This window comes from Schistocerca cancellata, chromosome 1 (assembly GCF_023864275.1).
Source record: "Schistocerca cancellata isolate TAMUIC-IGC-003103 chromosome 1, iqSchCanc2.1, whole genome shotgun sequence".
NCBI classification, from domain to species: Eukaryota; Metazoa; Arthropoda; class Insecta; order Orthoptera; family Acrididae; genus Schistocerca; species Schistocerca cancellata.
In genome coordinates, this window is record NC_064626.1 from 487,172,792 (window position 1) to 487,194,021 (window position 21,230).

Below are 21,230 nucleotides of genomic sequence, written 5' to 3' on the forward strand. Positions count from 1 at the left end.
TTTCCTGTATCGCTGGCGCTGCTTATGCGGACGGCGTCCGGACTTTGATGCTGCCAACCTTTTGGCAGCGGGCTCGGTTGGCATTACTGGCTAGGATATAACAGTAACAATGTTATTTTTAAATGTCTGTGCACTTAACACTTGGTCCAGGGTTTACTCTCTTTTGATAGTCATTTTATTTACAACGATTGATGCATACTTGCACTTCAACTGTTGCAAGATTTGTTACAGTTTATATGTACACTAGTGCTCCCACTTTGTATATAAAAAGCGTGTTCAATGCCCTTCTTGTCATTAGTATGTTGGTTGACATTTGTCGCACGTACAGTGTATAATGTGAAATTTGGCGGTTAAGAGTGGAATGATCGAAAATGTAAACATTTTACGTAAAAAGTCATTACGGCCTTAGTTATTAATGCACAGATCTAAAATTTTGCACTTGTAAAGAAAAGGAGCTCCATTTTAACGGGAAAAATATAACAAAAGACGTAGGATTAACATTTTGCCAGAAATTTGAATATTTATTTTTTTATTGCTGTACGTCAAATTCTAATCATGTATTGAATTTGAAAATATTTTAATAGTCCTTAGAAGCTTATAAGGCCACTGAACTACAGTCCTTCATTTACAGCATAAATTGTATTATTAACAGAGCTCGGAATTTGGCATACCCAGAATTAAGTTTTTTTCCACTTGAACTCCTAAAAAAGTCAAAATGTAATCGCAGGATCTCGTATTTTTAGATCCAATGAGACAGCAACATGTTCTGAACAGCTTCTGAAAATTTCATGATATTAGCGTATATACTCTAGTGAAAAGACTTGTAATAATGCAAAAAATCTTAAAACAGACAGAATGGGGTTCAGATATTTTCTTCTCATACATCTACACATCTACATGTAATAACCTTACCTCAATTTTAAAATCCTCAATGCTGATAGTCCTCATCCTGGAGGTTTCACTTATCTCCCCTTCGAATCTGGCAGGTGTGCATTTATGGGTAAGACAGTTATCTATCAGCATTCTTGACCTTGCTCTTATCGATGGTGTAATACGCTTTTGTTGTAAATACACCTGGACTTGTACCTGCTCTCTCCATCACTTAAATTTTGCCATCTCTTTCGTCATTAAAACATAAAACTGCATTATAGACAGCAATTTTGAGTACTTTAAGTAAACAGAATATCCTCTTTGAGCATATAATCCAATTTAAATTTGTTAGGTTTTCATTTGCGTTCTGTCTCTTCCCATGAAGAGACTTCTCCAGTAATTCAGGGTTTGCAAGAAACGAGTGTTTATGTGAATACGCCTCATTTCCTATGTTGAGCCTACCACCAAGTTTCATTTGGAGGTGGCCAACACATTTCAACGTTTCTTTTGTAGCTTTGAACGATTTTTTACTTGTTACAGCTTCGAATGAAGTGCAGTCCCAATCACCAAGCTATTTAGTATATCAAACACCATACTGATCCTCAGATCTGGAGAAAATCCTAACAGCTGCAGAGGCTTCCATGCCCCCACTTGAAGCATTATAATTTTTTGACTGTGGTACTGTTTTCTTTTTTTCAGTTTTTTCATTGTCTTCATTGTTGACCTCTTTTGTCGCACATTGTTGGCAGTATTTAAACATGTTTTCTATGTCTAAAACTTTAACAGAGTCAATGACAATTACAGATGCAACACGGTATGAAGGTAAGTGACCCTTTTTCATCCAGCTCCCATCTACAGAAACACACAGGTCAGTAACGTTTGGAGCATCTATTTCTATTTGGGTTAATTCCGTAATTTTTTCCACTGCTTTCTTCATTGAAACTTTAGCAGCATCATGTACAGCATCAGAAATTTCTATATTATTTTTTTCAAACCTTGCACAAGGTGGAGAGATGTTCAGAACACCACACAGTAAATTACCTCTTTCTCTAACCTGTCCAAGGCATCACACAGCATATGTAAACCTAAAATTGCTTTCATAAGTACCAGCGTCAGTTTGTTTGGAGGAGGGAAATGAAAATTCATAGTCACATGAATTAAAAATTAATTTAAAATCACTAGCTATCCCCACTCTTCTTTCTTCGACAACAGTCATGCATTTTGTAATTTTACAGCTAACATGTGAACATGAAAGCCTTATGGCCTGGCAGAGAAGCTGTAAATCAATAACCTGAATCGAGTGACATCCATATCATCATCACTCACGCACCTGTGCAAGACTTCTGTCTCAATTTTCGACACTGAAGCCGAGAGGTTATGTTCTTCATTAGAAGTTGCTTCCTCTTTTCTCTTGGTAAACCGATTTTCCTAAACTCAGTTTTTCCATCACCCATTACACATAAATTTCGGCTTCCACGTAAAGATATGCCAGTTTACGTTTCCGCGCACTAATATGTGTTAGTAATCGCCAGAACGTAAACATATCAGCCAAAGATGTAGATGTTAGGCAAAGACACAGATATCAGCGAGAGATATCGAAGGAAAAAAGCCTTTACACTTACAAAAATTCCGCTTAAGCAAGCAGTTTCCCAGATGTCGGAAAAGGTTGGAGTGGCTTCCAATGCACAGTTAAACTGTTCAATATTTTAAAGGCGTTTCTAATTCTGCTAACACGATAAAATTCACACACAACATAGACTAAAGTCTGTAGATTAAGAAAATACTATTTTTGAAAAAATCGATTTCTTGGACCCAAATCCATTACATTCGCTTTTAATTGTTTGGTACTCGTCGCATGTATTTTTAACGATGTCAGTTTTATTGATTCTGTAGCAAAGATATGTTGCGGGTCTTAAACTTATTTTATATTTGTCTTAACAAACCTGTTTTACTTCTGTTGCTTTTAATATACTTGCTTTACACAGGTATTTTTAGCCTACTGTTTGTTGGACACTGCCGTCCGTTTCTTATTTGAGCCCACTTCACTTTTTAAGATGACAGTTCAAACTGTCGAAACCGATAAAGTGGTTCAAATAAAGGTTTTCCTGGTGCAGCTGACGACTGATTTTTTATCTTTGTTGGGCTAATGTATTCAGTTTTGTATAGAACTACAAAATCTCTTGAGAATGGTCCGGAAGGCTGATTAAATAAAATTAGTACGCCAAAAGTGAAAATTTCACCTTATTTTGTTAAGAATTAGTTCAGTGACGCTTCTAAGTTATCATACGACATGTAAATCTTACTTCCGAGCTCTTTTGCAATTTACCCGGAAGGGTATCATAAATTCTTTTGAAATTTATCTTAAAGCCGCTTTGAAAAAACACGAAGTTTAATCTTGTTTTGAAACAACCTGTCTCAAAGTTCTTTGACGGCAAAGTCGGAATAACGGATATTCAGATAACAGAGTTTGGGCGCCAAGTTTTATCAAGGTCTTCAGCGTGAAACATGAAACAACCTCATTGTCTTTTAGGCGGCAGCCTTCTCAGGCAGGTAACTTGACCTGCATTCAAGTTCCCGTAAAGGGATCCCTTGCGTAGCTTGGTGTGCCAGGCGGGAGGGAAAGTTAGCGCACAATTTGGAAAGAAAAATGCTCGTTTATAAAGCAGATAAGTTGGGGGTTTTAGGAACCGGGAACGCAAATGAAGTTAGTGAAAAACAAACCCGTGATTAATTCGTATAATTGGGACAGCGAAAATTGATATTACTAGTGCAAAATGCGTTACTTGAAATGTGTGATTATACAGTATAGCTGTTCACTTACTAGTTTTAGTGGCTAGTTAATATCAGACACTTAAGTGCCAACTGACTCTGCGATTAAATACATGAAAACAGAGGTAACTTACCTATCTTGAGGTTGAATAACGGATAATCATCGAAATTATACTGACCAGTGGAGTATAAGCCTACGTACAACATCCCCAGTTGCAAGTGAAAGCTCTATTATGAATGTGTTACAGGAATTCTGATGTTCTGTTAATGGCTTCCCAGGACAAATCAGTTACTTCCTCGCCCATGGATTGAAGATCTTGTCGTTAAGTTCGCGAAGGAATACATGCAGCTCCATCATTATTTATTATTGTTATTGTTACTATTACTATTGCTGAACGTGGAATTTGGCGAATTGTGGTGACTTGCGCGTCTCAGCGATACCGATAGTCGTACCATAGGTGGAACTCCAACAGAAACTTATTTTGAAGACGCCAGACTAAGTCCTGCACGGTCCTTCAGATTACGGGCTAATAGCCTACGGCAAGTATTTACAGTATAATGGCGGGTAATTTCGTAAGAGTATTGTTTCGCAGACAGCTGTCTCACAGTTAAGTGTTAACATGAAGTCACTTTGTTGAACTTCAGACACACGGTGTACTTGGTCATCACGCATCTAAGGCACCAGAGAAGAGGGAAGAGCATTGACGTAAGTCGAGGAATACATGCCATTGACAAAGTAAAGAGCAAAATGGGGAAGAATGGCGACTGCCGAAATTCAAAGATTTAGAAGCACGTACGACTATGGAAAACTTAGATGAAACTAGTAGGAGATTTAAACGAACTTTTGCAGCAATGGGAAGTAGCTGTGTTGGAGCTAAGAGAATGAGACACGACTATGCAAAGATGGTAATGCTGAAAGATGGAAAGGGCTTCACAAGGGGAAAAATCTTGATGAAAATGTTATGAAAAGAAAACAGGAAATGGGTGCCGGCAAGACTGTTGGTTATATGCTGCGAGAAGAATTTGACAAAGTACTGAACGAACGAATTCGGAACAAGACACATGAGATAAATGACTTTCCCTCAGTATTACTTTAGACCTTCGGAGATCCAAGGATAACCAAGTTCCCAGGTGGTACTCAGGATAGATGAGGAACACAAAGAATACTGAGATAGTCCTACAGAATACTTCCTGAACTGTATTAATATTAAAATCTCAGACGGCAAGCCACTAAATGGTTCAAATGGCTCTGAGCACTATCGGACTTAACATCTTAGGTCATCAGTCCCCTAGAACTTAGAACTACTTAAACCTAACTAACCTAAGGACAACACACACATCCATGCCCGAGGCAGGATTCTAACCTGCGACCGTAGCAGTCCCGCGGTTCCGGACTGCAGCGCCTAGAACCGCACGGCACCGCGGCCGGCTGGCAAGCCACTAATAAGCTAAGAAGCAATATTTAACCTGGTAACTACATATGTTGTGGGTTTCAGGCTACACTACTGGCTATTAAATATGCTCAACCACGAAGACGATGTGCTACAGACGCGAAATTTAACCGACAGGAAGAAGATGCTGTGATATGCAAATGATTAGCTTTTCAGAGCATTCACACGAGGTTGGCGCCGGTGGCGACACCTACAACGTGCTGACATGAGGAAAGTTTCCAACCGATTTCTCATACACAAACAGCGGTTGACCGGCATTGCCTGGTGAAACGTTGTTGTGATACCTCTTGTAAGGAGGAGAAATGCGTACCATCACGTTTCCGACTCTGATAAAGGTCGGAATGAAGCCTATCGCGATTGCGGTTTACCATATCGCGACATTGCTGCTCGCGTTGGTCGAGATACAATGACTGTTAGCAGAATATGGAATCGGTGGGTTCAGGACGGTAATACGGAACGCCGTGCTGGATCCCAACGGCCTCGTATCACTAGCAGTCGAGATGACAGGCATCTTATCTGAATGGCTGTAACGGATCGTGCAGCCACGTCTCGATCCCTGAGTCAACAGATGGGGACGTCTGCAAGACAACAACCATCTGCACGAACAGTTCGACGACGTTTGCAGCAGCATGGACTATCAGCTCGGAGACCATGGCTGCAGTTACCCTTGACGCTGCATCACAGAGAGGAGCGCCTGCGATGGTGTACTCAACGACGAACCTAGGTGCACGAATAGCAAAAAGTCGTTTTTTCGGATGAATCCAGGTTCTGTTTACAGCATCATGATGGTCCCACCCGTGTTTGGCGACATCGCGGTGAACGCACATTGGAAGCGCGTATTCGTCATCGCCATACTGGCGTATAACCCGGCGTGATGGTATGGGGTGCCATTGGTTGCACGTCTCGGTCACATCTTGTTCACATTGACGGCACTTTGAACAGTGGACGTTACACTTCAGATGTGTTACGACCCGTGGCTCTACCCTTCATTCGATCCCTGCGAAACCCTACACTTCAGCAGGATAATGCACGACCGCGTGTTGCAGGTCCTGTACAGGACTTTCTGGATACAGAAAATGTTCGACTGCTGCCCTGGCCAGCACATTCTCGAGATCTCTCACCAATTGAAAGCGTCTGGTCAATGATGGCCGAGCAACTGGCTCGTCACGCCAGTCACTACTCTTGAACTGTGGTATGGTGTTGAAGCTGCATGGGCAGCTGTACCTGTACACGCCATCCAAGCTCTGTTTGACTCAATGCCCAGGCGTATCAAGGCCGTTATCACGGCCAGAGGTGGTTATTGTGGGCACTGATTTCTCAGGATCTGTGCACCCAAATTGCGTGAAAATGTAATCACATGTCAGTTCTAGTATAATATATATGTCCGATGAATACCCGTTTATCATATGCATTTCTTGTCGGTGTAGCAATTTTAATGGGCAGTAGTGTATATAATTTCTACGTGCAGCCCGTGGTTGGACTGATATATAATAAAGCAAAATAGAAATTAAACACTACTGTCGTATGGGTAAAAAGAGTAAAAATGCAGTAGTTCGGAACGTTATGTAATAAAATGGTTTACCAAACTGCTGCTGTAGTATTATTGATATATGTTTCAGTACAAACAGTAGCATACTGTCATTCCATTTGCTATTGTGAGGGCGCCATGAACAATGTACAGCAACACGTCATTTTCAGTTTTATTTACGAACCTTTTTACGACCTTTATTCGACTGGATAACCTGATTCTTCCGTAAGTATTTGCATCAGGATGGAAGGTCGCACTTCCAAAACACTAGAGTTTAATGTGATCAGTTTTTAAGGTAGAATAGCTCTTATGGCTGTCAAATTATTTACGCATGTGACAAGCAGTTGCTTACCGTAAATAAAAACTAAGAGGCATTCACTTTACAAAGGCACACGCTCTTCGATGAAATTCTAAGCTGTTGCTGGTAATAGTGATTCGTATCGTAGAGCCATTCCGAGACAGTTTCTTTTCCTGTAACTTCACTTTGATACCCTGTTCCAAATAATATCTTTAAGGGACATGATGAATCGAAATGTAGATGATAGAAGACGTACTTGTGGAGAGATAGCGGAGGGCAACTAGCACCCCATTAACCTGTTCCCAAAAAACGTTATCATTTTCGCAAACCGAACTCGCTTTCACCGAGATATTCTTGTAAATTCACTATGAGTATACTATGTCTCATCCATATTGGTCACATTTACCTGAGACATGCATCCCCCCCCCCCCCCCCCTACACACACACAGCTACATTTTACGGCAACAGAACCTCTTCAGTGCATCTGGGGAGCTACAGTGACAGTCCGCACATCCCCAGGCAGTAGCCCCGAGTACTTTATGAATCCAAACGTAATCACCTTGAGAACGGGAGTGAATCTTCCTAGCGCAACAGCTATCCGTAATTGATACATATCAACCAGTTTCAAACAATTTCCTCATTATTTTGTGACGGATATACACAGACCGAACGTTACCCAACCGACACTCTAGTATATCGATGCTTGCAAGATATACTGACTGGAATTTAATATTTGTGCTAGTTTATTTTCAATACAGGTGGAGAATGGTATGAGTATATGACGGTTATTTAGCTGGTCTACACTACTGAAACTTTTCAGGAGGAGACTGTAACGTGGCACGTCCCCAAAACATGCATGTGCGCTAACCGCCATCTTCCGGACCTTGATAAAGGTCAAACCATTTGCAATAGTTACATGGGAGAAACATACACATAGATCGTCCGGGCAGTTGTCTGTAGTACAGTGATCGCAGAAAGATTGGTGACGAATGGACTCAGCAGAAAAGCACAGTAAGAAGCACTGGCATGGTTCCTCCCAGAACAAATACACCAAGAGAACCTGAAAACCCAGCAGAGGTTGCACACAGAGTGTAACAACGAATGGCTTTTGGAAACTGAATTCACACCTGAAGCGCCGCCTACGTCTGACAGTGTAGCACAGACAACGGAAACTTACATGGCATAGACCAAGGGCATTCTGTGATGTTCAGTGATGCGACTGTCTTTCGTTTGTGGCGGCCAGACAGACGCCAACGTGTTTCTAGACGATCTACCACATGGTCAAAGGAAGCCGCATTTACGATACCCATACCCCTCCAACTCCTAGAATCAAGGAGCTACTGAATTCGACAGCGGAAAATTTCCACGTTCTGGCAGTAGACGGACCGTTCATGTCCGACAGATTGCCGTGTCATCCTAAGACAGAGGCGTCATCGGATGCGTCACGGAGGGCCTTGCGGTCAGCACACCGCTGTCCCGGTCGCTGCGGTGTTCTTTCCTCAGGAGCCGCTACTAATCGGTTGAGTAAAATTGTCCTCAAAGGACTGAGTGCACTCGGTAACAATCCTCCCACCAAGGAAAATTCCCTGCCAGTACTCGTAATCGAACTCAGGTCCCCCGCCTGTCAGCCGCGTTGACTTCTCAGCTACGGAGGCGGACAGAGTGGCAGCAGGGCTGATGTATTGTTTATTGAAGGCAGTTTGTGGTAAGAACACTAAACCGTCTTGTCATTTTCATCAGAGTAGGGTATGAAATGATATTTCCAGATGGATGATGCAAGACCCAACAACACAGTTCTCACTACGAACTTTCGAAGCTATGTACGGATATTTGACTTGCTTGACCGGTTCATTGATTAATCAGGTAGAAGGAAATGATAAAACGAGTATTTCATTCCAGCAGTTTCAATGGCTTCTCACAGCCTGTGTTTCAAGCATAACAAGGAATTCCTCAAGTTATAATTCGAAGTCTCTTTCGTTCGCTGCCACAGCGAATACGGGTGTGTATTTTTAACCGTGGAGGGGATGTGACACTATAATACAGATTATGTATATTGTAAATATGACGTACTTATTTTATTCTGTAAATCTTTAGATACTATGTTTTATTGAGAAATGTGAATTCTGCTGTATCCTGCAAAAATTATTTCGAATTATGATTCTGGGCTAATGACGTTAGCGAAAGTTTGGAAAAGCAGTGTCAGTGACAGATATTAAAGACTTGTGTAGGAGCGCTGCCTCTGGCCGCGATTCTGACGCCAGATCAGAGGGCGCAGGAAGCGAACTTACACTACTGGCCATTAAAATTGCTACACCAACAAGATATGAAGATTATAAAAAAGTATTCATTGGACAAATATATTGTACTAGAACCGACATGTGATTACATTTTCACGCAATTTTGGTGCACAGATCCTGAGAAATCAGTACCCAGAACAACCACCTCTGGCCGTAATAACGGCCTTGATACGCCTGGGCATTGAGTCAAACAGAGCTTGCATGGCGTGTACAGGTACAGCTGCCCATGCAGCTTCAACACGATACCACAGTTCAAGAGTAGTGACTGGCGTATTGTGACGAGCCAGTTGCTCGGCCACCATTGACCAGACGCTTTCAATTGGTGAGAAATCTCGAGAATGTGCGGGCCAGGGCAGCAGTCGAACATTTTCTGTATCCAGAAAGTCCTGTACAGGACCTGCAACACGCGGTCGTGCATTATCCTGCTGAAGTGTAGGGTTTCGCAGGGATCGAATGAAGGGTAGGGCCACGGGTCGTAACACATCTGAAATGTAACGTCAATGCGAACAAGAGGTGACCGAGACGTGTAACCAATGGCACCCCATTCCATCACGCCGCGTGATATGCCAGTATGGTGATGACGAATACACATTTCCAATGTGAGTTCACCGCGATGTCGCCAAACACGGGTGCGACCATCATGATGCAGTAAACAGCCCCTGGATTTATCCGAAAAAATGACGTTTTGCCATTCGTGCACCCAGGTTCGTGGTTGAGTACACCATCGCAGGCGCTCCTGTCTGTGATGCAGCGTCAAGGGTAACCGCAGCCATGATCGCCGAGCTTATAGTCCATGCTGCTGCAAACGTCGTCGAACTGTTCGTGCAGATGGTTGTTATCTTGCAAACGTCCCCATCTGTTGACTCAGGGATCGAGACGTGGCTGCACGCTCCGTTACAGCCATGCGGATAAGATGACTGTCATCTCGACTGCTAGGGAAACGAGGTCGTTGGGATCGAGCCCGGCGTTCCGTATTACCCTCCTGAACCCACAGGTTCCATATTCTGCTAACAGTCATTGGATTAGCAGCAATGTCGCGATACGATAAACCGCAATCGCGATAGGCTACAATCCGACCTTTATCAAAGTCGAAAACGTGATGGTACGCATTTCTCCTCCTTACACGAGGCATCACAACAACCTTTCACGTGGCTACGCCAGTCAACTGCTGTTTGTGTATGAGAAGTCGGTTGGAAACTTTCCTCATGTTAGCACGTTGTAGGTGTCGCCACCGGCTCTAACCTTGTGTGAATGCTCTGAAAAGCTAATCATTTGTATATCACAGCATCTTCTTGCTGCCGGTTAAATTTCGCGTCTGTAGCACATCATCTTCGTTGTGTAGCAATTTTAATGGCCAGTAGTGTAGTTGTGAAACACGCGAGCGGACACACGTAAGTGGTTTGCACTGCCTGGCCTATGTGCGGCTCAGTTGTTACTAGCGAGGCACCAGCCACAGGACGTGTATGTGCAGATGTAATTGACTCCAATAGCATCACGATCGAGCCCCAAAATTAGTCACTGTGAATCAAGGTGTGCCCTCAATATTATACGAAGCAAGTGGAGCACTGTAGACGACAACGGAAAAACGGCCAACACCTGCAAGGAACTGTAAGGTTCGCTTTATAAATTTTGTGAGGCACTGCCCATTGACATTCTCAATGAATTTTATTTCACTACTGTTGGACGCAAAAACGGTAGGTACTTGATCCTGCTACTATCCTTAGTCGTTGTCACCTATTTGTGATCCCATTCCTTTGCAATTACAGAATAACCGAGTGTCTTAGTTTAAATACCTAAAAGAAAACTAATAAAAGACTATCACTGCCAGTTTTATTTGTTTGGTGAAAAGATGATTGAATGTAATTAATAATGAGGTCTCAGTAAGTTTGTTGCTCAATAATACAGATGAACATTTAAATCGACAAGCTGGAGGAAGATTCCTGACTAGAAATGGAGGAAAAATGTCCTATGAACATGTGTCCGGAAATGCATCGTTGCCATGGTAGATGGCGCTGTCGAATGACAGGCGTTCTGGTCGCGTGCCGTGTGACCCTTGTGTGTTGCAGGCTGTGTGAAGGATGCAGCGTACTGTAAGCAACAGAATGATCCGGTATTAATGTCGAGTACAGACCGAGATGGTGTTCGTCTGCGACCAAGCAGATGGAAACGGTCGAAAGGCAGCAGACATATACCAAAATATCTTCATAGACATCAACGACATCACACAACATATCAAGCCCTTTTGGGCGTTTGTATGATCTTATGTCCTTTCAGGCAGACGGACGTGTAGGGAGTTGACGGATTGTGCGTACACCAGATTTGGTTGGTTGGTTGATTTGATGGAGGAGACCAAAGAGCGAGGTCGTCGGCCCCATCGGAATAAAGATAGGTGAGGGAGGAAGTCGGCTGCGGCCTTTCAAAGGAACCATCAAGGCTTTTGCCCGAAGCGATTTAGGGAAATAACGGAAAACCAAAATCAGAATGGCCGGACACGGGTTTGAACAGTCGTCCTCCCGAATGCGAGTCCAGAGCGCCATCTCGCTCGGCCAAACCAGATTTGGAGGACCAGGATTTACAGGACATTGAGACGAGCTCCAGGCAACTGGACTGGTGTAAGCCAAAGTACGATTACGTATAACCTGCATGACAACCGCTGCTGTCCCTACCACCTGCATTCCAATGGAGGAACGTTGAGCATATGTTCTGACGTGGATGCAGTATAACTCTATACAATGTTCCGGGACGGTTTCTTTTCATTTTACACACACTGTCCATTTTTGCACGCATGCTCATATGAAATTTTTTCCTCCAATTCCAGTCAGGAATCCGTTCGTGTGTTTTATTAATATTCACCCGGTATGTGAAGGCTAAATAATTTTTGATCATTTGAATGAAGGCTAAGTAATGTAAGTTAAAATTAAAATAATTCTGGCAAGTTTCATTAAAAAACAATAAATTAATTTCACATATTTCGTATCTGTATCCAATGTAATATTGATGTTGTGTGCTGACTTGGTTCATATGTCGGCGTTGACTGTCTATTAAAAGCCAATAGTTACTGATTTGATCCAATACAATGTTCATAGTAATAACAATCTGTTCAATTCCCGGAGCTTGCCGTATCCAGGAAACTAGTGCACTTACGTAAACGTTAATCCGAGGTTACGTAAATTATTGTCATAAGAAAAGAGCTACCTCTAGTATATCATTTACTTTTCGGTAAAGAGTTTAAATATCTTTTCCAAATTAACATAGTTAACTGTTAACTCTATAAGACAGTTGCTTTCTTTATTCAAGAGTACTTCATAGCCGGCCAGTGTGGCCGAGCGGTTCTAGGCGCTTCAGTCTGGAACCGCGCGACCGCTACGGTCGCAGGTTCGAATCCTGCCTCGAGCATGGGTGTTTGTGATGTCCTTAGTTTGGTTAGGTTTAAGTAGTTCTAAGTTCTAGGGTACTGATGACCTCAGATGTTAAGTCCCATAGTGCTCAGAGCCATTTGAACCATTTGAGTACTTCTTAACGTACTGTGTTGTGAAAACCGCGTGTCAATATTCTGTTACTATATGTACAGCCAAACGGTTACGTATTCGTTGCTGTGCGCATTATTGATCAGATAGTAGACAGGCAGTGCCCAATTGTGCTGGCGATGGTATTTATTAATTTCCGTATTATTTCAATTTGATTTGTTCTGGATTCTTTGAGCCATGCGGTATCCCATTTGGTTTCGCATTTTAAATGAGTGATGGCACTGTTTAAGTGTTAAACAAAATCCAAATAAGTAGAAATATCAGGAGTAGAACAGGTTGTTCATTAGAATAACCTGCTGTGTATTTCTCTCCACTAACCGTCAATTTTCTTCGGACGCGATAACCTCGTCCAAAATCAAAGTCATTCGGCATACGCGATCGCAGTGGTATTAACAGATTAGTAAGGGAGGAAGTTACTGGGTCACACATGCTGCTGTTTATCAGTACCGAGTAGAATCAAAGTTTAATCATTTAGTACTCGTTATTTGATGAATATATTCACAACTTCTGATTGATAGGACGGGTGGATCATGGCGTCATATTTTCCATTTCTGTCTCAAAAAAAAAAAAAAATGGCCGTGAGCACTATGGGACTTAACATCTGAGGTCATCAGTCCCCTAGAACTTAGAACTACTTAAACCTAACTAACCTAAGGACATCACACACATCCATGCCCGAGGGAGAATTGGAACCTGCAACCATAGCAGTCGCGCGGTTCCAGACTGAAGCGCCTAGAACCGCTCGGCCACACAGGCCGGCATTTCTGTCTCAACTCAAACATCTTTACACAGAATGTATAAGAGCACAATAGATTTCAGCTACGTATTTACGCTGTTGGAGGACGTGGGATGGCCATTTTCTGTGATGTTTCAGAATGACGTCCCTTTTTCATGCTCATATTGAAGTGTAAAGTATTTTGTGCACGTTGTTCCTGATAAAATGTTTCTGAAAAGAAATAGAATATCATAAAATAAGGAATTGACAGAGCCTCGTATGGCAAAATACTGGCAAGTTCATAAGTTATTTGTGACCAAAAAAAATTGTACATATCCAAACAGTGATATAATGCAGGAGAGCGGGCCCAATGTTTCGGTGCTTCGTTTGTTTTCCACTTCTAAGCTTTCAGTTTCCACAACGAAACGCGCCTTCATAGAGTCTGTTGTGTTATTACGGCATTACTGTGTCTTCACAATTTATTCCATTTCGCAAACACATGAAGCGAGAAATGCAAGGGCCTCAGTGATTTCGACTCAAACGTCTGGGGGTAGACGGCCTTAAGGCTCGCTTTGATGACGAGCACATTCAAGAGCGTCACAAGGGCCTACGCTGTCTCGAAGCGAGTTTCATTACGGACGTTACCTTCCGGCGAGCTTGCTTGAAGAGGCCGCTGCCGGCCATTGTGCGTCTTCAAACAGAGTAACTTCACTTCCGCCTGGCAGTCCCATTCTCTACGGCCCCGCTGTTCAGTTTTGCGTCTCTCAGAAGCTACGCGCCGAAGGATGATGCACATAAAGGGGTTGCTACGGCAAACTAAATATCGACTTCAGTAGGATATTAAGCATGACGCTTGAGTGGGATAAACACAATACAGCCATCCTCGACAGCTTTCCAATTCCGAACCTAAGCTGGTCTGTCCAAAAGAAAGTGCCGAATAGTCGAAAGAAATTCACAACGTTATCGTATTGAGTCTTAAGCGTGTGTAAGTATAAACAGAAGCACCGTAAATAAGAGACGACGTGATGAAAAATATTTCATAGAAAATCACCAACCAGTTTTTAGCGAAGAATCTCTATCGGTTATTTATTACTCACAGAAACCAAATAAAGAATAGTTTTAATTAACTATGTGATATGTTAGCGCACCGTTCATTTCTTGAACACTGTGGTACGTAGTCTTTGGAAATTAGTCGGTAAAATAGGTTATGACGAAAAACGTTGATAAATATCTGTATCTGGTTTCTTCCATAACAGAAATGCGTGAAGATAAGTTTACTAAAGAAAACTTAGAAATTCGAGAAGATGAGTCTACTAAAAAAACTTCTCTCAAACACATGAGCGTCGACGTGAACAGGAAATGGACATCACACGAAACTAGCAAAACTAAAAAAAAATTACAGACTTTCTTCTTACATGTAGGAGTAGATTTTGGACGTCACGTTCTCAAAAGCGTAAACTAAGCTTTTATATTTTCATTTATCAGTGAATTTGTGCACGGCGGTCCGTTAGCAGCTAGTTTTAAATGAACCCAATGCGTAAAACTGAGAATGCAGCGCTCTCTTCTATTCCGAAATAACAACAAATCGGAAATCACTGAGTCATAGCAAATATGGACAGACTAAAAAGATTAGACAGTTTCTAATAAACTATCTTAAATAACAGCGAAACGGGAAAGTGATCCGCTGAGAATATGGGATCACACATTAATAGTCTCAACAATATCTGAATCCTATCTCGAATTGTGAAAATTCCTGGAAAGAGACTTGCTGTTGAAAACAATCTAACACCAATTAGAGTAAATTAATTTTGAACCAACGAAGAAAAAAGTAAAATTTTGAAAACAAACAAATGCAATCAACAAATCGTAACAGCAGAATCAAACTCCAGTTAAGGTGGCGAAATTAAATACAATAAAAGACAGATATTTTTCTACAACGTGAACTTAATGAAATATGCGTAATACTTCAAACCTTGTCTTTTCAAAATACGCTAGATAATGTAATTCGATCTGACTTTCGCAATATCGTTAACTGTCAGACAAGTGTAAACAGAAAGAAACGTATGAAGGTTATAGGAATTTTTGTGCACATGTGCTCTTCGCTGAAGCGACTGTGATATTAAAAATATCGATGACATTGCTTAGAGACGTCCAAAAAGACATGTGCGACACTTGTGTGACACATTCCAAAATATGAAAGCGTATACGGCAGGAAATGAAGCCCAGTTATGGGTTACTCAGTCAATAACAATGGAGCAATTTTAAATTAAAAATGTGAAGGTTTTCTGGTACTAAATATGGCGTAAAATAAAAATGACATTTAAAGAGAGAGGTATTAAAGTTATTCAATTTCTAAACTCCACCGTTCACGTATAGCACAATATAAGAGGTAATTTTTTTTCCTTTTTCGTGCAAGGTCGCGAAGTTAAAACCAGAACAAAAACGAGATTAAGCTCTGCGCATATGTTTTGTACAGTTTCTCTAGAACATCTGTCGATCGCATCACTTTTCAGTTCTGAGTGCACAGTGAGCACGTAACAATGCCCAGGGCAGTGGAGTCTCCCGCTAAGAGTGCAGCGAGTGCTTTCATTCGATTTCCCTGTGTTGAGAGGTCCCGCCTGATTTCAAGCAGCCCGCACAACCTAACTATGATGCATGACAGCCAAGTGCGCAGAGGTGCACGAACTATGGAGCAGGACATACGAACGTTCATATGTAGTCCGTAAGGGAAGGAAGCGAGTGTCAGCCGATGATGTAGTTCAGCGAGTGGAGAAAATCGTCTCTGAAGGGTAATTGTGAACAAACGAAGAGGAATGCAGTCATCAGGTGTTGATCTCCTTAATGAAAATGCTGGGCAGGACACTGCAGTTAAAACAAAGACGCTACTTACGTCCTCGATGGCAATGTTCTTTCACCCACAATACAGATTGATCTTGGAACTCTCTGATTTTCATTTTTCCCCTCGAATGAACCACTGGCTAAGAGAACAGCATTTTGGAATGGAGAACGAGCTACAGACCAGCGTAAATAATGGCGGAAGGCGATTTGGAAAGGTGGTACAACTCTACGACAAATGTCTAACTCGGAGCGGTGACTATATAGAGAAGCACCAGAAAGGTGCAGTTAAACGTCGCAAATGAAACAATCTTGATTTTCGCTGTGGTTTCTGTTTCGCGATTGACCCTTGTGACAAGACTCTGTGGCTAAGATATTTCTTCACTTAGATATCTAACGCATCCATTCAAGCAAGTAATACATTTCAAAGAAAGATGTAACTACAAGAATCTTCCATATGTTTTCACAGGTCCCAGCAACTACTTTGCTAGTGTCTCTACTTCGTGGTTATCTAAAGTTTTTAAGAAGTCAGCCTTCAGAGTTGTTACTACAGAATACTGTGGTATTGCCGCACACTTAGTAAACTGTACATTAACTTGGTGATAAAGTTTCTGAACGACAAAATATGTCGAATTGTCCCTTCAACTACTTTTATCCGAAGAGTTTGTTCGTGTTGGTCCTCAAATCCTGTTAGACTAAGTTGATGGTCGAACATTTACTGTTTTCATCTCCTTACTTAAACCGTCATATAGTACGTTACGCTGTTGGGAGGAAGACTACGTCATATATATTAAGAGAAAGTACCAACTATATTCTCCGACTTCATCGCGATAATTTTGTGAATACAAGCGATTTGTCTTGGATGAATGAAAATGATTTAACCTTTGAAAAGAAACCGATCACCAACATTTTTATTATAGAAACATTTCGTCATAGCTGACATTGCAGTAAAACGTTACTCCATTTTTTTCATGCCATTCAGTATATAGTTTAACCTTTGAAGTGGATCTACTAAAGATTTTTTGTTCAACCCCTTTTGCCGAGAAAGGAATTCGGTAGAAATCGGTCAGTTAACGTGATACATTTCTTTCTCCACAAACGCGTATTACGACACACTAATCTGATTTAACTCTTCTTTTAAGCGTAGAATACTAAATGCCTGTGCTTACGTGTAGAGATAAAATGGGCACAGGTCACGTTTATTTGACGTATTACCAGTTTCACTCATCAGATCTTCAGATATTCATTGCCTTGAATTTGTGATGAGGATGGTACCTAGCGGAGCTTTAAGTACTTCACGTGTTGCCATGACGGCAATGAATATATGAAGATGCTAGCATCTGATGAGAGGGACTAGTAATGCATCAAACAATACGCGACCTTTAGCGGTTTGTCTGCACAGTAATTCTCAACGGTCGACGTGTGCCTACCTTTATAAGTTTGTGTTTTCCGCACACGTAGATAATTGTTTAAGCATCAGTGACACTTTCAACAGGCTTACAGCATATCTGTTTGGTGAAGAACCTTTTACACGCAAACCATTCAGGATTAAAGATAATAATTCTGCTCACAAGGTGAAATGTGCCGTCAAGTTATTGTAAATTACATCAAATAGAAAGTCTTCCATTTATGTGACACTTAAAAATATGATTAATTCGAAAGTCTCGCTTACATATTTAGCCACGCCATGAAAGCTCATTTGAACAGCGATGGGATTGCTTCTCATTATAATTATTAGGATCTTAAATAGCTGTACTGTCATTCTTCCAGCGCTGGATGTTCAGGCCAGTCTGTTGTGGATGGCTTCCGTCACTGTTCATTGAGTCTCTTGCGAAATTTCGATGCAGTTCACACATCGCGAAAGTGCAGGAAAAGAAATAAAACTTATTGGACGTCGTCTCTTGTAAGACAGGTTCCTTCGTCGATGGAAAATTTCAACGTAAGAGTTAACATGAAGATCAAATACTTTTCTCGTTGAACAATGACGATCACAGTCGACGTCCTATGAAATAGTAACGTGCAGTTTTGATTAATTGAGGATATATAGAAAATACGCCTACAAATTAAATGCTTCAACGCACTTAATTAATTAGTCAAAAATATTTTTTTCGTGAACGATAGTTACAATATATTACCAACGAATATGGACACACAGAAGCAAGTGATACTAATCTTGTCGTGACAGAAGACGTACAGAGCCTTTTTTCGTGTTTTAAAAGACAAAATGCAAGAACATGCTCGCAGCATCTTAGAACATGGAAAATTCTCTGCATTACAATTTCTCTACATATTTTAATGAGTCTTTAAATATAGAAAAGTTAGTGTTATAAAGTATAAAAATTATCTACTGCTTCTTGAGATGAATCTAAATTGTTCACAGCAGTAAATGAGTGCTAATTTACAAAAGTGACAAATAAAAGTCTTATGTAGGCCATACGTGTTTCCCTTTATTTTAAAGCATATTCATTTATCGCTGTAATAATGTGGTATTTCTTGCGAATCTGTTTGTCTGATTGCCAATACAGTAACAGGTCTCATGTGTTAAATTACTTCTTTCAATGGCGTGACATTATTGCTGTTGCTTAGATTTTTTTCTTTGCTACCTCATTCCCAACATTCTTATACACACAGGTGTTCGGCTGTAGTATGCTGCTCTTAATGGTTACAGAATGTTTTCCTGTTCATGTTGTGAAGATACACTTCAAGTTTTGAGGTGGCGGAATGCAAGCGTTTTTTTTTTTTTTCTTTTTGCCACTGTGACATAGATTTGTGTGTGTGTGTGTGTGTGTGTGTGTGTGTGTGTGTGTGTGTGTGTGTGTGTCTGTCAGTCTGTCTGTGTGTGTGTGTGTGTGTTTGGTGTAAATAAGAGTATTATTACAGTCGCGAAAGACAGTAAATATTTGAATTTTTCCCCCTTAAGGGACGGCATTATGAGGGCTGCGACTGTTGAGAAATACAAATAAAACAGTTTCTGCGTCAGTCACTTGTTTATTTTACCACTACTCGTTTCAATGTTTCACACCATCATTTTCAGGTGGAGAATTGTTTATTTACATGACTGGTGTTGGTGAACAGTACAGATATCTTTGCACAGCGGCAGACCAACAACAGTGTGGGTTATTTTGCTTCTTTTGCCGATGCCACAAATTTGTTTGTTTATAAAAGCACTTTAGAGGTAAAAAGCATGAATTTGACAGTAAATATTACTTATTTAATAATGACTGCCAAAAAACAGAAATTCTGAGTTTCTTGGCTTGGACAAATATGCTATAAAGAAGATTAAGGTAACTGCTTGAGGTCTTAAGACTATAATAAATACGCTATGTATATGGAGTAGGAAAGTAAATATTTCTTTATTCGTATGTGTGTTTGATTTGAAATACCATCACGATATTCCACGATTGACGTAGAGTAAGTGTTCATCTACATCTGCATCTACATACTGTAAAGATCCGGCTGTAATTATTTTGTATCTCTTTCCTTTTCTCTGAAATCAAATATCGAATTACATTAGAGCGGGTTTCACATTTCTTTCTGTATTCTGTACGTTCTGTAACTGAAATCGAAGAATTTATTATTTTTCATTTACTACTGTTGTATGCTTATACACTTATTAACTTGTTAACATATTTCTGCGTACATGAAGTAGTGTATTAATGTAATATTTTACGAGAGAGACGAGCTTTGATATGTAATCGATACTATGCTATGTGGACGTGTATCAAAGGAGTTTGGAGAGAAGTGGAGAGACTGGTAACTGTCGCGCTGAAGAGAGAGAATGACGTTCAAAAAATGTTCAGACGTGTCAAATCTTATGGGACTGAACTGTTAAGGTCATCAGTCCCTAAGCTTACACACTACTTAACGTAAATTATCCTAAGGACGAACACACACGCCCATGCCCGAGGGAGGACTCGAACCTCCGCCGGGACCAGCCGCACAGTCCATGACTGCAGCGCCCCAGACCGCTCGGCTAATCCCGCGCGGCCAAAATGACGTGTTAATAGCAGCAGCTTGAGACTGTGTTTTCTATCGATAAATCTGTCTGTCTTTGACATGTATCATGGAATGTAAAATACAGGATAAGTCAGGAGGAAAGATACATACTTTGTGGGGTGATAGTATAGATGATTTACAAGGGGAAGGCCTCAGACAAGGCAAACCGATTTGTCTCAAATTTGGCAGGTCGCTTGTGTACAACCTAAAACGAAGGATTCTAAAATATTTTGGGTCAACACTCCCGCAATCTTGAGAAAATCACCCCTAAAGGTTATGACGAGCAATCGACTCAAAATTGGAGGGATCGGTAGGTAATTATAAACAGAGAATTTTTCATCGTCAGGTGTGGGGTCCGCAAACGCAAAATTTTCCAGAAATCGAGGAAAGAAACTTTTACAACTGCCGCTTCTGTACCCACATGGTAAACGCCTTTTGCCGACAGCACCGATAGCGCAATAGCCAAGATAATTGGCTGGGAATCGGAAAACCCGGATTCGAATCTCGAAGGAACGTAGCGGATGTTATTCTTTTCGTTTGTATTTTTCCATATCTCAATTGATAGGGATAGGAGGGTTAATAAGGTAAGTAAATCTATAAGGAATGGTAATAATACTTACCTTATTAACCCTTCTATCCCTATAAACGAAAAGAACAACATCCTCTACGCTTCTTCTAGATTCGAACCCGGGTTCTCCGGTTCCCAGCCAGTTACCTTGGCCCTTGCGCTATTTTTTTTTTAATTTTTATCTCATTTTGTTCTTTATTGTTCGTTCCATTTGCTCGGGACGGACGTCCCATGACAGCCATTCAGGTTAATCGTTGATCTATTAACTCAGTTTTTTGTAACAGAGGGCGACTATCCCTCTGACCGAACACGCTGAGCTACCGTGCCAGTGAGCTATAGATGCTGTCGGCGAAAAGCGTTTACCATGTGGGTACAG

General features: G+C 41.1%; 1 protein-coding gene across 1 annotated transcript in view; it reads right to left on the reverse strand.

The window, feature by feature from the left end:
- Positions 1-21,230, reverse strand: part of LOC126177795 (locomotion-related protein Hikaru genki-like) — a 590,640-nt gene that overhangs the window by 272,615 nt on the left and 296,795 nt on the right. The window lies entirely within an intron of this gene.